Source organism: Haliotis rubra, unplaced genomic scaffold (assembly GCF_003918875.1).
Source record: "Haliotis rubra isolate DU_JTF1 unplaced genomic scaffold, ASM391887v1 Scf54, whole genome shotgun sequence".
Lineage (NCBI taxonomy): Eukaryota > Metazoa > Mollusca > Gastropoda > Lepetellida > Haliotidae > Haliotis > Haliotis rubra.
Window position 1 is genome coordinate 773,349 of NW_025767235.1, and position 14,258 is coordinate 787,606.

The 14,258-nt window shown below is 44.6% G+C and overlaps 1 protein-coding gene across 1 annotated transcript in view; it reads left to right on the forward strand.

The window, feature by feature from the left end:
• Window positions 1–14,258, forward strand: part of LOC124253369 (ras GTPase-activating-like protein IQGAP1) — a 168,804-nt gene that overhangs the window by 70,085 nt on the left and 84,461 nt on the right.

Here is a 14,258-nt window from a genome sequence, read left to right on the forward strand (position 1 = left end):
GAACACCATATTGTCTTTGGCTATGACAACATACACACAGTTGGGTGTATTACCTTTTGCAGTGGTGATCCTTAGAAAACTTTGAGTAGTGTATAAATATCCTTCCGGTCTTGACTTTTATCTTGGTTGCATACCAGTACATATGCATCTTGGTAAGACGTTTTCCCTGATTGCATCAATGCCCAGAAAAGTCGTTACTGAGAACCACACAGTGATGATGTGGACAATTTCTTGTTGAAAGCACTCTATTAATGTTCACTGGTTTGTTTTATGGGGCTTAACGGTCGTGGGTGGCATATAGCAGTTCCTTGATGGAGAATTATGACAAAAGATCTTGATAATCACAGCTCGGTAACAGTTCCACAGATATTGGAAGAGGGGGCAATCAATGACCATTTAGTGCTTCCAGTAAAGGCTGTCCGGAGGAAATTAGTATCAGGTCTAAAGATGGGAATTAAGATGAAATCAATGTTTCGGAAGTTATATGATCGGAAGTTTGTGATGTAATTACTTTATGTAAACCCTACCAAAAGAAATGTAGCATTGGTTGACTTTGTTAAAAAGGATGTTTAAACCACTGATTGTTTGTAATGGTAGAAATATGTCTTTCATCAGAACATTTAAAATGGAACTTATTCACTGATTCTAAGAAATCTTGGTTGTGATGTCATTTTGTCTGTTTGTTCCCAATCAGGAAACTTCATTGAAATTTTGGCCAATAAAAAAGTATTTCTTCCTGCATGTAATGAATGTGCAATGATTTAATAGAAGCACTGAGCCTAGTCTGAAATAGACATGGAATTATTGCCCTCCATTAGAAACTAAACACTGCAGTAATCAGCAAACACAGGAAACGGTGAAGACCGCTATATGCTATGGGATATAAGCAATAAGATAACAGTGAAGACTGCTATATGCTATTGGGTATAAGCAATAGGATAACAGTGAAGACAGCTATATGCTATGGGGTATAAGCAATAAGATAACAGTGATGACTGCTATATGCTATTGGGTATAAGCAATAGGATATTAGTGAAGACTGCTATATGCTATGGGGTATAAGCAATAAGATAACAGTGAAGACTGCTATATGCTATGGGGTATAAGCAATAGGATAACAGTGAAGACTGCCATATGCTATGGGGTATAAGCAATAGGATAACAGTGAAGACTGCCATATGCTATTGGGTATAAGCAATAAGATAACAGTGAAGACTGCTATATGCTATTGGGTATAAGCAATAGGATAACAGTGAAGACAGCTATATGCTATGGGGTATAAGCAATAGGATAACAGTGAAGACAGCTATATGCTATGGGGTATAAGCAATAAGATAACAGTGAAGACTGCTATATGCTATGGGGTATAAGCAATAAGATAACAGTGAAGACTGCTATATGCTATTGGGTATAAGCAATAGGATAACAGTGAAGACTGCTATATGCTATGGGGTATAAGCAATAGGATAACAGTGAAGACAGCTATATGCTATGGGGTATAAGCAATAAGATAACAGTGAAGACTGCTATATGCTATGGGGTATAAGCAATAGGATAACAGTGAAGACAGCTATATGCTATGGGGTATAAGCAATAAGATAACAGTGAAGACTGCTGTATGCTATGGGGTATAAGCAATAAGATAACAGTGAAGACTGCTATATGCTATGGGGTATAAGCAATAAGATACCAGTGAAGACTGCTATATGCTATGGGGTATAAGCAATAAGATAACAGTGAAGACTGCTGTATGCTATGGGGTATAAGCAATAAGATAACAGTGAAGACTGCTATATGCTATGGGGTATAAGCAATAAGATAACAGTGAAGACTGCTATATGCTATTGGGTATAAGCAATAGGATAACAGTGAAGACAGCTATATGCTATGGGGTATAAGCAATAAGATAACAGTGAAGACTGCTGTATGCTATGGGGTATAAGCAATAAGATAACAGTGAAGACTGCTATATGCTATGGGGTATAAGCAATAAGATAACAGTGAAGACTGCTATGTGCTATTGGGTATAAGCAATAGGATAACAGTGAAGACTGCTATATGCTATGGGGTATAAGCAATAAGATAACAGTGAAGACTGCTATATGCTATGGGGTATAAGCAATAAGATAACAGTGAAGACTGCTATATGCTATGGGGTATAAGCAATAAGATAACAGTGAAGACTGCTATATGCTATGGGGTATAAGCAATAAGATAACAGTGAAGACTGCCATATGCTATTGGGTATAAGCAATAAGATAACAGTGAAGACTGCTATATGCTATTGGGTATAAGCAATAGGATAACAGTGAAGTATGTGTCAGGAGATTCCCAGAAAGGCAGCATCTCTAGATGCACGCCGTATCAACTAAAGAGTATTGAAATGGTTCCATGTGTTTTAAGGCAAGTTAATGATCCGTTGAGTGTAAAATGTGATGTGATGTATTTATCCAGATTCACTTACTCTGCTGTAGTCTGTCTCACAGTCCCTGAACCATATTATTTCAGCTCTCCCTGCAATGCTAAGGCCTAAATGAAGCAAGACTAGATTTCCCCAGGTTCAGGCCTGAATCTCCCAACTCACTGGGGATCCTTTTCAGTTTAAATGGGTTTATTTGTTCCTATCAATATTATATATGTTTAGGGACTAGGCGTTGCAATGGAGCACATCTTTATTGTGTGCAGTGACCAAGAACAGAGTCTTCATCATTTAGCCATACCTGTCTCATTCACTTGTATAATCCTCACACGGCTTGTCATGGTCCCCATTGAGAACACCTAGTTAGGTGTTAAATTAATTTTGGTTTTGTTGAAAGTTTTGTAATATGAGATCTGCCATTATGTGCAATGAAACTGACATACGGGTAATATCCAGGGAATATATCAGGTTAAGAGTATGTCACTTTATGCAAGGAAAGGTCACTCTCATACTTCCTTTTAATTTCATGCTCAAATAAATATCATGATTTTCTGTATTTGTTGTGGAGACTTTAACATCACAATGAGAGTTATTACATATTTTGTTAATTGATCATTCCACAGACAAAGGACAGCTTAGTTTGGCATTAAACTATCAGTTGGGTTCTAGGATTGAAGAAGAATCAACAAAGAAAAATGTACCCCAGTAAACCCGAAATTTATTAGTGCTTAAACAACAGGTTCACTTAACCATACACGGAAACAAGTGCTTTGGCAAAACAAAACAAATAAGCCGTGTGACGACCATACTGAGCTAAGTAGAAGAGCAAGGCCAAAATAAGCCAGTGTCTATAACTTGAAGGATGGACATTGTGGTGGGACTGTGCATTTGATGGAAGTGATAAGACAGCTGTTTGTGCTTGTCCCTGCAAGGTTGATACACTGTGTGTGGGGGTGTCGCGGCTGTTGTTGCTATGCAGGTGGGAAGGGCTCACTGACTGCAGTCGTTACTGTCTAGCTTGTACGCAGGAGTGCAATACACTCAGCAGATATAATGTATATACACAGGGTAAACATGAGCTATTGGAAATATTACCTCTTGTCTTACAAATATTGATTATGAAGACGTATATGAAGACTTGCTCATTACAGTAAATTCCTGAAATAAATCCTTTCATAATTTGTCTTGCATAAAAAAAAGAAGAGAATGATAGTGTCCTCTTTTTTGCCACTTTATGTGTACATTGATATTTCTGGATGCAGAAGCAGTCATTCTATGTCAGAAAACCACTACTGGTGTAAATGATGTCAACATGGTTTTACTGAATGGACATGTCTCATGTTATTCCACACATCATGCACACACACTAAAGGTAGTAGTAGTAGCTCCACACTAATAGTAGTAGTAGAAGCAGAAGAAGCAACAGATTTGAGTTTTCACACTATTTGTGTTTAAAGTATTTTTATCTTTAACGGTCATATTCACTGCAACCGACTCGTGAAGATCCGGGATAGAATAGGTCTTCAGCAACCCATGCTTGCCACAAAAGGCGACTATGCTTGTCGTAAGAGGCGACTACCAGGATCGGGTGGTTAGTCTTGCTGACTTGGTTGACACATGTCATCAGTTCCCAATTGTGCAGATCGATGTTCATGCTGTTGATCACTGGATTGTCTGGTCCAGCTTTTATTATTTACAGACTGCTGCCATATAGCTGGAATATTGCTGAGTACGGCATAAAACTAAACTCACTCACTCATTCACTGCAACCAAATGTAAGAGAAACCTGCAGCATGTGGTCCGTCAATGAAGGGTTTGACATATGTTCTGATCCTTTTGACAGTTGAAAGACAAAAATGACCCAGTTGCTAATTTAGCAGCCAGTAGCCAGTTCTAATTCATTTCCTTGTATGAAGTATGTAAATAATACCCTTTTCATGTCTTTTTATGTATATCATCCCATAGCAGGCCGGAAAAGGAAGTGTTGAGTGTGTTCATGAGGCCCTGTCGGGGTTTTGTTTTCAGATGGCCTGTTCTTTATACTACTAGTTGCTGGCTGTTACAGTGTTCACGAATGGTGTTTCAAAGTAACAGGACTTTGGGTCCTGTAAGTTTCAGATGTCTGCCTGACCCATTGAAAATTCACAGGACCCATAGAATAAAATTAAACATACATTTCAGATTGAACATTTCTTATAATTGGTATTGAAATTATTAACAAACATAAGATTAATGAGCAGCAAACAAGTTTTACATGTCACATATAACAACTTCAGTCAAAGTCATTGTGAAATATACAGTCAGACACTAGGGCCGGCAGGTTGTAGACTTCTATCGGACTGTTGGTGAATCTGCTGGATTTGTCAGAGGGTCAGACGCTATTCGTGAACACTGCTGTTAGGTTCTGCATGTAGGGTATGGAACTTTAGTCAGGTATAAAAACAGCACTGGCTTCCCCCAAACATAGCTATACTGACCTGAGTGAGTGAGTCTAGTTTTACACTGCCTTTAACAATATTCCAGCACTAGCACGGCAGGAGACACCAGAAATGGGCTTCACACATTCTACCCATGTGGGGAATTTAACCCAGGTCTTCAGCATGGCAAGCAAATGCTTTAAAACAAGAGCAGATAATGTTCCATGATTTTGTTATATAATGTAAGGGCATGATGCAGTCGGGACGGAAAGAGCAATGTTTATGTTTTACTCTTCAAGTTTCGACCAACATTTGTTGCAAGTTGGCCTAGAATTGCTGCTGCAGGGCTAAAACTCTTTCACCCAATCCTTTACATGGGAGAGGAGAGCACTTATCTCCTTGCTAAGTGTGGAACATAGCAATTTCACTTGGAAAAAAACAAACTTGCCTATGAAATTCCTGGCAAGTCCAGTAGAGTCACTTGAACCTGTGAATGTGGAATCAATACATGTACTTGAAGATGCTGGGTTCTGGGGATGTGACAGCCCTGTCAGTGAGCTCGGTAGTGAGAGCCCTGGGGAGATACCAGGATCCCAGGGGACAGGAACACAGGACACATATATACCACCCACGGGAGGACTTCCAGTAATGGTGTGTCACAGACTCCATGGTTGAGCTCCTTAGAGACTTAATAGGGAGTACATTAATCTGAATCATTTGTAGATAATTGCCTGCAATGGTACATTAAGTTAAATGGAAGATTATGTGAGGGCTTTCAGAAATTTGACAAATTTAGTGACTTAATACTATAATGGCTTTGTAAAGTTTCAGAGTTGTTTCTTATGTGGACATTTTTAGCTTGTGGAATAATGGTTTTTAAGTGGCATTTCTATTCAGCCTATTTATTTCATTGATGGTTGAAACATTAAATTTTTCCTTATCCTGACTCATGCTTATTTGCTTGTCTCCTTCCTCTTGCGAACTGTAGTGGAACACTTGTATCTCCTATTGAAGTTCCCTTCAATAAAAAACAGATGTATAATCACTCCTGCCAAGAGTTATCCTCCCAGCTGTTTAGGCAGGAAACTGTGGCGCCACCCCACATGCCTCACTCTCTCCTTCTTCGCCCTGTGGGCAGGTTGTGAGAGCGCCTGTGTCTCCTATACGGCACTATATCCTTTATTTAATTAGTTATTCTGCTCTATTATACTTTTATAGAGGTTTAGTTCAGTATCCTTCAACAATATCGTTTGATATTTAATCGTATTTAGCACTGTTTATTCACGGATTTGTCAATGTTTACATTTCATGAAAACCTATTTTCGTTGTAGGTTTAGGTTCGCTGCCACTGACCCGCATTGATTGTGCCCTAGCTGCACAACAACATATACTTCCAGCTATAGCTGTAATCTTTATCAGCATTTAATTAAAATTCAATTTAATATATAATTTTTCTCTGTACTTAGACGTACTATCGACTATCCAGTGAATTTCCAAGTCATGGTTTAACTGTCTGAGTCCCTCACGAGCTGTCTACTGCTGTTAGACGACTTACTACCATCAAGTGACCTGCCGGAGGTATCCTTGGAGGAGGGGCGTGGGATGTTGTCTGCCATTACTTCGAAGACGTTGGCTTCTACATCGCACAACCCCTCAACGCAGACGTAGAAGGAGACGCCATCCTCTACGCAGAATGAAGCCTCACAGACATCATCTCGATGGCAGTGGGAGGGCTTCATGATGAGCCGCTGCTGATCATCCCAGAGATACAGCATGCAGTCCGAGGGCGACAGATGAGCGATCCCCGGACCATATCGCTATCAACGCAGAGAGGGCAGCTCTACAATCATCGCAGACGACGAATAGACGCCATCCTCTACCCAGAGAAGGTTACACACCCCTCAGATGACGATCAACTCTACGAGGACGTCTGCGCAGACTACAAGGACTTTCTCTGCCGAGATTGCTCCGTTGACGGTACAGGGACTCTCCGATGATCAACCGATCATCTTCCCAGAGGTTCATCACAAGTAATGACCAGTCTCAGCTACGGTGACTTCAGCGCAGATCTCCACGGTACCCGAGGTATCTATGATGACAACAGATGAGCGTCCTGTGGGCCACGTCGCTATCACCGCAGAAAAGGCAGCGTTACTACCACCGCAGATCTTCAACCCGGGGGACTTTATGCAGGTGATGATGGAGCAGCGTTACGGCCTGGAGAAGAAGTCCCGAGCCTTCGCGAAGGTTCCAACGCAGACGTCGTCTCTGAGGGACCTGCCATCAGCGAGACTTCTACCAGCATCACGAAGGCCTTCACGAAGGATGCCAGAACTTCAACGGACCAGCCTCTGCGAAGATAGACCCAGCCTACCCCTGTGGAGGACCCGGACGTTCAGCATTCGCGAAGACCTTCGCGAAGGGCTACACAATCTTCACCTGCTATGGACTCGGATGATCAACGTTCACGGAAGCATTCACGAAGGAAGAATCACTCATCCCTGGACCTTGACTCGGACCAGCCTTCGCGAAGGACCCGTCGCCACTCCCCAAGTGCGGACTCAGATGAGCCTTCGCGAAAGCCTTCGCGAAGGACGTCAGCTACAGTATACAAGACATCTTCGTCCCATAGATCGTCGAGGGATTCACCAGCACCTTCGCGAACCCACAGGTCACCCTACAGGCACAGTTCGTCGGGCTATTCACCACGTCGATCTCCTCGCCAATCTCCACGCAGATCCCCAAACAGGTCTCCGCGCATGTCTACGCTCAGGTCTCCATGAAGGTTTTCACGCAGGTCGTCACACAGGTCTCCAGCGAAGCAGAGACGTCGCAGTACTTCGTCTCTCAACTGTACGCCACATGCCGTCTACAAGCCTGCGCGAAGGCATTCGTGCAGGCCATCTACAACGCAGAAATGCCGCAGTACTTAGATTCTCAACAGAACGCTACATGTCATCACCGAGCCTGCGCGAAGGCATTCGCACAGGTCATCCAGAAGGCAGAGACGTCGCAGTACTTAACTTCTTAACAGAACGCTACTTATCGTCTACAACTTGAGCGAAGGACGGCGCTATCTTCAGAGACTGTCAACAGATGAAGAGCCTAATAAAAGATCATCAGGCCGACTACCTACATCATCACGGGAATCACCATTTCGGTATATATTGCCAGGTAGGCAATCCCGGACTACGAGACGATTTTCTACATGCAAGGTGCCATACAGTCACACCAAGCCGACCACCACGCAGATCACTACGCAGATCTTCAAGGTTATTCAACTAGGACACGAAGTACCGTCATCCTAGAAGGGAAAGATCTTCGTCGGTACACAGACTGAAGACAGGTAATACAGTACAAGAGAGGTACTCTTGTCAGAATTCATCACTAGCTCGGATCTTCAGACGGAATCCAGGACGGGATTCACATAGATTGATATATCTACATTAGAAGACTCATGGCCATATAGAGATCTTCACTTTCGTACAGATCTGCAGATATTCTCACTGGCGGAGTTCAACAGCAGCCTTGCTACAGCTAGCAAAATACATACTCGTCAACGATTCCTGAGTAAAATTTACAACAAGTTCAGCATTAATTCTACAATTACGACGCTTCATTGATGTATGCAGTCCACAAGCTGACAACGTGAAAGTTCAATTGAGCCTATTTCCTCCAAGAGCCTCCAACCCTCATGAAGTTAGAGCTCTGGCGTCAATGCTCGCTCTACTTGGGAATCACTCTATCAGGTCGATAATGGAGTGCTGCTTCTGGAAATGGAACATGGTGTTTGCCAACCACTACCTGAGGGACATCGCCACTGAGGACGGCTCTGACATTCACCATTTCGGCCCTCTTATTGTAGCACAACAATTGACAGTCCCACTAAGGCTCGACGGAGTCTCGCCTTTTTATCACATGACTTACTGAGCTGACACTCAGCAGAGTTCTGCTTAAGTCGCAATGCACGTCTAACGACTAGCATAAGTGATATGACCCAGTACTTGTAAGGATACTTGTACAAGAATGGGTCGCTTCTCCACTTGGTGCTTGCATCAAGAAATTGAGTCGCAAAATCCACATAAAATGTTAACAGAAGAAGGACCCAAAGTTAACTATTGTGGTCCCCCCATATGAAGGCAGCTGGAAGGACAGGGTTGCAACAGCAGCAGAGATTAGCAGTTAATTACAGTGCCAACTCGAAGTTCCCATAGGGGTATAGAAGACGTAAATCACTACATGGAATCCAAAGTATCTTCCCGCCGCCTTATCCGTCGGATTCTACAAGCAAATAAGCATGAGTCAGGATAAGGAAAAATATGTAATTTTCTGAATAAAATTGATATTTTATACTTATCCTGACTCATGAGGTAAGCCCTCCCAGCCTCCCCTTTAGACACTTTGGATTTCCCTGCAAATTCAAGTGTCGGGCTCATAATCAGGAGAGAGTGAGGCTCGTGGGGACGGTGGCGCCAGTTTCCCGCCTAAACAGCTGGGAGGATAACTCTTGGCAGGAGTGATTATACGTCTGTTTTTTATTGAAGGGAGCTTCAATAGGAGATACAAGTGTTCCACTACAGTTCGTAAGAGGAAGGAGACAAGCAAATAAGCATGAGTCAGGATAAGTATAAAATATCAAATTTTTCCTTATCCTGACTCATGCTCTTTTGCTTGTCTTCTTCTTCTTGCGAACATAGTAGAACACTTGTATCTCCCTATTGAAGCTCCCTTCAATTGAAACATGCGTAAAATCACTAATCACTACTCACCAAGAGTTGCCCCTCTTTGCCTCCCACTGGCGGGAAAGACGGCGCCACCGTATGCCACATGCTTCACTCTCTCCTTCTTAGCCCAGTGAGCAGGATGTGAGAGCGCCTGTGTCTCCCTATGGCACTATATCCTTTGATTTTTCTTACTTAGTTACCTCTACACGTATCTTATAGAGGTTTAGCTAGTATCCTTCAACAATATGATTTGATATTTACTCGTATTTACTGCTGTTTATTCGCGGTGTATGCCGTGATTGTTCAGTAGGTTACGTTCATGAAAATCTGTACTGTTTGCAAGTTACGTTTCTCTGCTGCTGATCCGCATTTAATATGCCCTAGTTGTACTGTACCATGTTCATTCAGTTCACGTTGCAGTTATTGTAATAATCTATCTAATTCTGCCTTTAATAAATATTTACTTTGCGTCTTGAGACGCGCAGCAGATAGGTCACGCAAGTTAAATCCAGGCATGGATAATGCGGCTGAGTCTTTGTCAAGTCAACTGCTGTTGGACGACCCCCTACCGTCTGGCGTTCCGCTAGAGTTTCCTTCTTCGGAGAGGCGTGGGACGCAGTCCGCCGTCTCCAAGAAGCGTCTTGCATCACCAGACATCCCGTCGTCGCAGCCTAAGACTAAGAGGGCATCGACTTCTCAGCGCAGACTCCGCACCCCCAGGGCAGCGTCTACCAAGAAACCAACGCAGACTACTAGAACTTTCTCGGCCGAGATTGTTCCTGTAACAGAGCTGGGCCTGTATGATGAGCAGCCGCTCATCATACCCGATGTTCGTCGAAAGAAACGTCTGGTTTCAGCTACAGTGACGTCTGCGCAGATCCTCAATCAGCCCGATGTATCAACGCTGATGACTGACGATCTTCCCTTGAGCCCCGTCGCTACCAACGCAGATAGGGCAGCACCTGCAGCTTCGCAGACCGTCCCAGACGACCTGGTGCAACAACTTATGAAGTTGATGGAGGACCGCTACGGACTGGAGAAGAGACAACCAGCCCTGGGTCCGAGCCTTCGCGAAGGCTCCAACGTAGACATCAACCTTGAGGGACCTCCCATCAACGTAGCGGCCGCTACCAAGTCACCACTGAGGGACCAGCCTTCGCGAAGGACGTCACAGCCCACCTCTGCGAAGGACCCTGACGATCAGCGTTCGCGAAGGCCTTTGCGAACGACCTCTAGATCGCCACCTACCTCGGACTCCGATGACCAACGTTTGCGGAAGCCTTCGCGAAGGAGGATCCTATCATCCCCGGACTCAGATAAAGCTTAGCGAAGGCCTTCGCGAAGGACACGTCACCCCCCTAGTTGCGGACTCGGATGAAGCTTCGCGAAGGCCTCCACGAAGGTCACCTTATAGATGCTACTCGTCGGGCCGGTCTCCACGCAGATCTCCTCTCCGTTCTTCACGTCGATCTCCTCGCTGGTCTCCTCGTCGATCTCCTCGTAGGTCTCCGAGCAGATCACCACGTAGGACTCCACACAGATCACCACGACGTTCGAAGTCTCCACACAGGTCGCCACGAAGGTCTCCAGACGGGACTCCACCTCAGTCACCATCTGAAGAATATCATCGACCTCTTATCAGCGATCCTATCACTGAAGACAATGGAGGCATCATATTCTCCGACGCGGGAAATACGATACTGGATGGTCAACAACCTAGACTTGGCTTCGCCCACTAAGGATGATAATACGGCTAACACCTACATTATGAAGGAGGACGACGTAGATACGATCACCCTACCACCTATTGATCCTATAGCTTCGGTTCCACAGAACCTGGACACAGCATTCCAGACAGCCACTAAAGCTCAGGCGCCGCACTTACCACAGTTCAACGCCAAGAAGTTCTCCACGCATAACATGGGACCTTTCCTGAAAGCACAAGATATCGACGATAACTTTAAAGTCATCAACGATGCCAAGGCCAAGGCGTACAGAATAGAGGATCGCAAGCTGGCTCAAGGCGAGACTATGACCAGAAGGATGTTTTTCGGCCTCAACAGATCCCGTACTATTAACGAAACTCTCATCACTAGATTTCGAGACTCCACATCAGAAGACGACAGAATGGTATACTCGGCCCTCCTTATGCAAAAGAAGGACCAACAGTTCATGACGGATCACCTTTCATCCATCTCCGCAGCTCTTACTCTGGCTCGTCGTCAAGGTCTCCTCGCCAACTGCAGTTGGGGTGAACAGTTCACTACACCGCTCTACTCAGCCCCGTGGTCAACACCATCCATCTTCGCTGGAGGAATTGATAAAGTCTATAAGGAAGTCACCAATTGATTCTAGAAAAGTCCTCATGATAAAATCTATTGACACCTTGGCCAGCGTCATCAGGCAGACATCACAGAGATATTCCGGAAGATCTAAATTTCCGGGTCTACAGAGAGCACGGGACAGGAAGATGGTCGGCACCAGAGGTTGAAAGGACGCTTTTCCTCGCCCATCTGGCAACTACAGAGGAGGATCTGGAAGAGGCAGGACACCCAGAGGCTCCCGCAACTATCGTCGATGAAAGTCGGGTTCGGAACGACTGGAGTCTTCCACCCCCAGCCGTTCTTGTACAACCTTCACAAGTGGGTGGACGCCTTCAACTGCACTGGGAGAACTGGGGAATACTACAAGATCCATATGTATCCAACATCCTACAACACGGATATCGCATCCAACTACAGGCCACGCCTCCGCTTACAGTCAACCCTCACAAGTTCGACTTCCAGGCACAACAACTACCAAAGTTACAAGAAGCTGTATCATCTCTCCTAACCAAGCAGGCCATAGAAATCGTGGATCAAGTAAACATCGAGCCAGGTTTCTACTCCCCAGTTTTCCTAGTGCCCAAGAAGAATTTCAAGGAAAAGTTCCGACTCATCTACAACATGAGCACGTTCAACAGGGACTATCGACGCAAACCGCCAACGTTTTGCATGATACATCTACCTCAACTACTGCACCTCGTCCGTCAGATGGACTACATGGCCAGTATAGATGCCTACCTGCATATCCCGATACATCCAGATACATCCAGACCTACGGTTTACACTAGACGGGCTACACTACCAATGGAAGGTCCTACCGTTTGGAATATCATCCGTCCCCTGGTTGTTTACAAGAATAACGAAACCCATCGTCACTTACCTACATCGTCAAAGGCTACACTGTGCGTTCTAACTTGACGACAGGATTCAAGTAGATCAAGATCCAGAGCGTTTCAAACTACAGTTGAATTTCAGCATCAACCTAGTAACGCAGCTAGGATGGTTAGTGAATCTACTCAAGTTGGACCTAGAACCTACGCAAGACCTGCAATTTCTAGGCATCAGATTCCGCTCGTCACAGAATCGTATCGTCGTACCAGAGGACCGCTGGCTCAAGATTCAACAGACGATCCCTCAAGCATAACTCTCTCCGTTGACACTACGACAGTGGCAGAGTTTGTTGGGTCTCCTAACGTCAGCACAAGATATGACAACCAGAGGCAGACTACAGTTACGCCCGTTACAGGTCCTCATCAACGCTCATCTCGACGACCTACAACCCTTCGGTCTACCGAATCACCTCAGACCTCATCTACTTTGGTGGACCCAGAGGTCGAATGTTTGCGAAGGCACCTATTTAACAGAGACGGAGTTCAAGACCCATCTCTATGTCGACGCCATCGCTCCAAGGTTGGGGAGCTCGTCTCGAAAACCAAACGACAGCAGGGTTATGGAGCCAAGAAGAGAGCAAGCTGCATATCAACATGCTCGAAATGAAAGCAGTAATCAACGCCTTACGTCATTGGAGCACCATTCTACAGAGTGCGCATCTAATGATACACACCGACAACTCAACAGTGCCGTTCTACATAAACAAGCAAGGCTCAACAAGATCATTGAACCTACTAACCCTAAGCTTTCAACTGTTCGACATGATCGAAGATCTCAACATACATGTGAGAGCATGCCACATTCCCGGAGCCAAGAATGTACTAGCAGACGCACTCTCTCGGCCAAATCTACCATCACCAACAGAATGGAAACTCCACCCAGAAATCTTCACTCAGATTATCATGGAAATAGGAGCTCCATTAATAGACCTATTCGCCACTCGCTTCAACAATCAGCTAACAACATTCGTCTCACCAGTCCCAGACCCACAAGCGTGGGCAACGGATGCTCTAAGCATATCCTGGGAAGGCCTCAACGCGTATGCGTTTCCGCCGCCAGCGTTAATACCACGAGTATTACAGAAAATCAGACAAACTCAGAGCCTCCAACTGATTTTGGTTGCACCTTACTGGCCAGCGAGAACATGGTTTCCAATTCTAATACAAGAAATCAGACAACCAATGCTACAACTACCAAGGAGTTCGAAACTACTCGTACATCCTCACACAAAACAAGCGCACGTCAACCCAGGAGCATTCCAACTTCACGTATGGACTGTATTAAAGTGTGCTTAAACAAGAGAGGTTACTCAGCCAGAGCGGCGAAAACAGTCACGCTTGCTTTACGCAATTCCACTCGCAACTTATATGATGACAAGTGGCACAGTTTTGAGACATACGCTGCTAAAAAGGGATTTACAGCTAGAAATGCTACACATCCTCAAGTGGCGGACTATCTTTGTCACCTACTATAAAAACCAAAC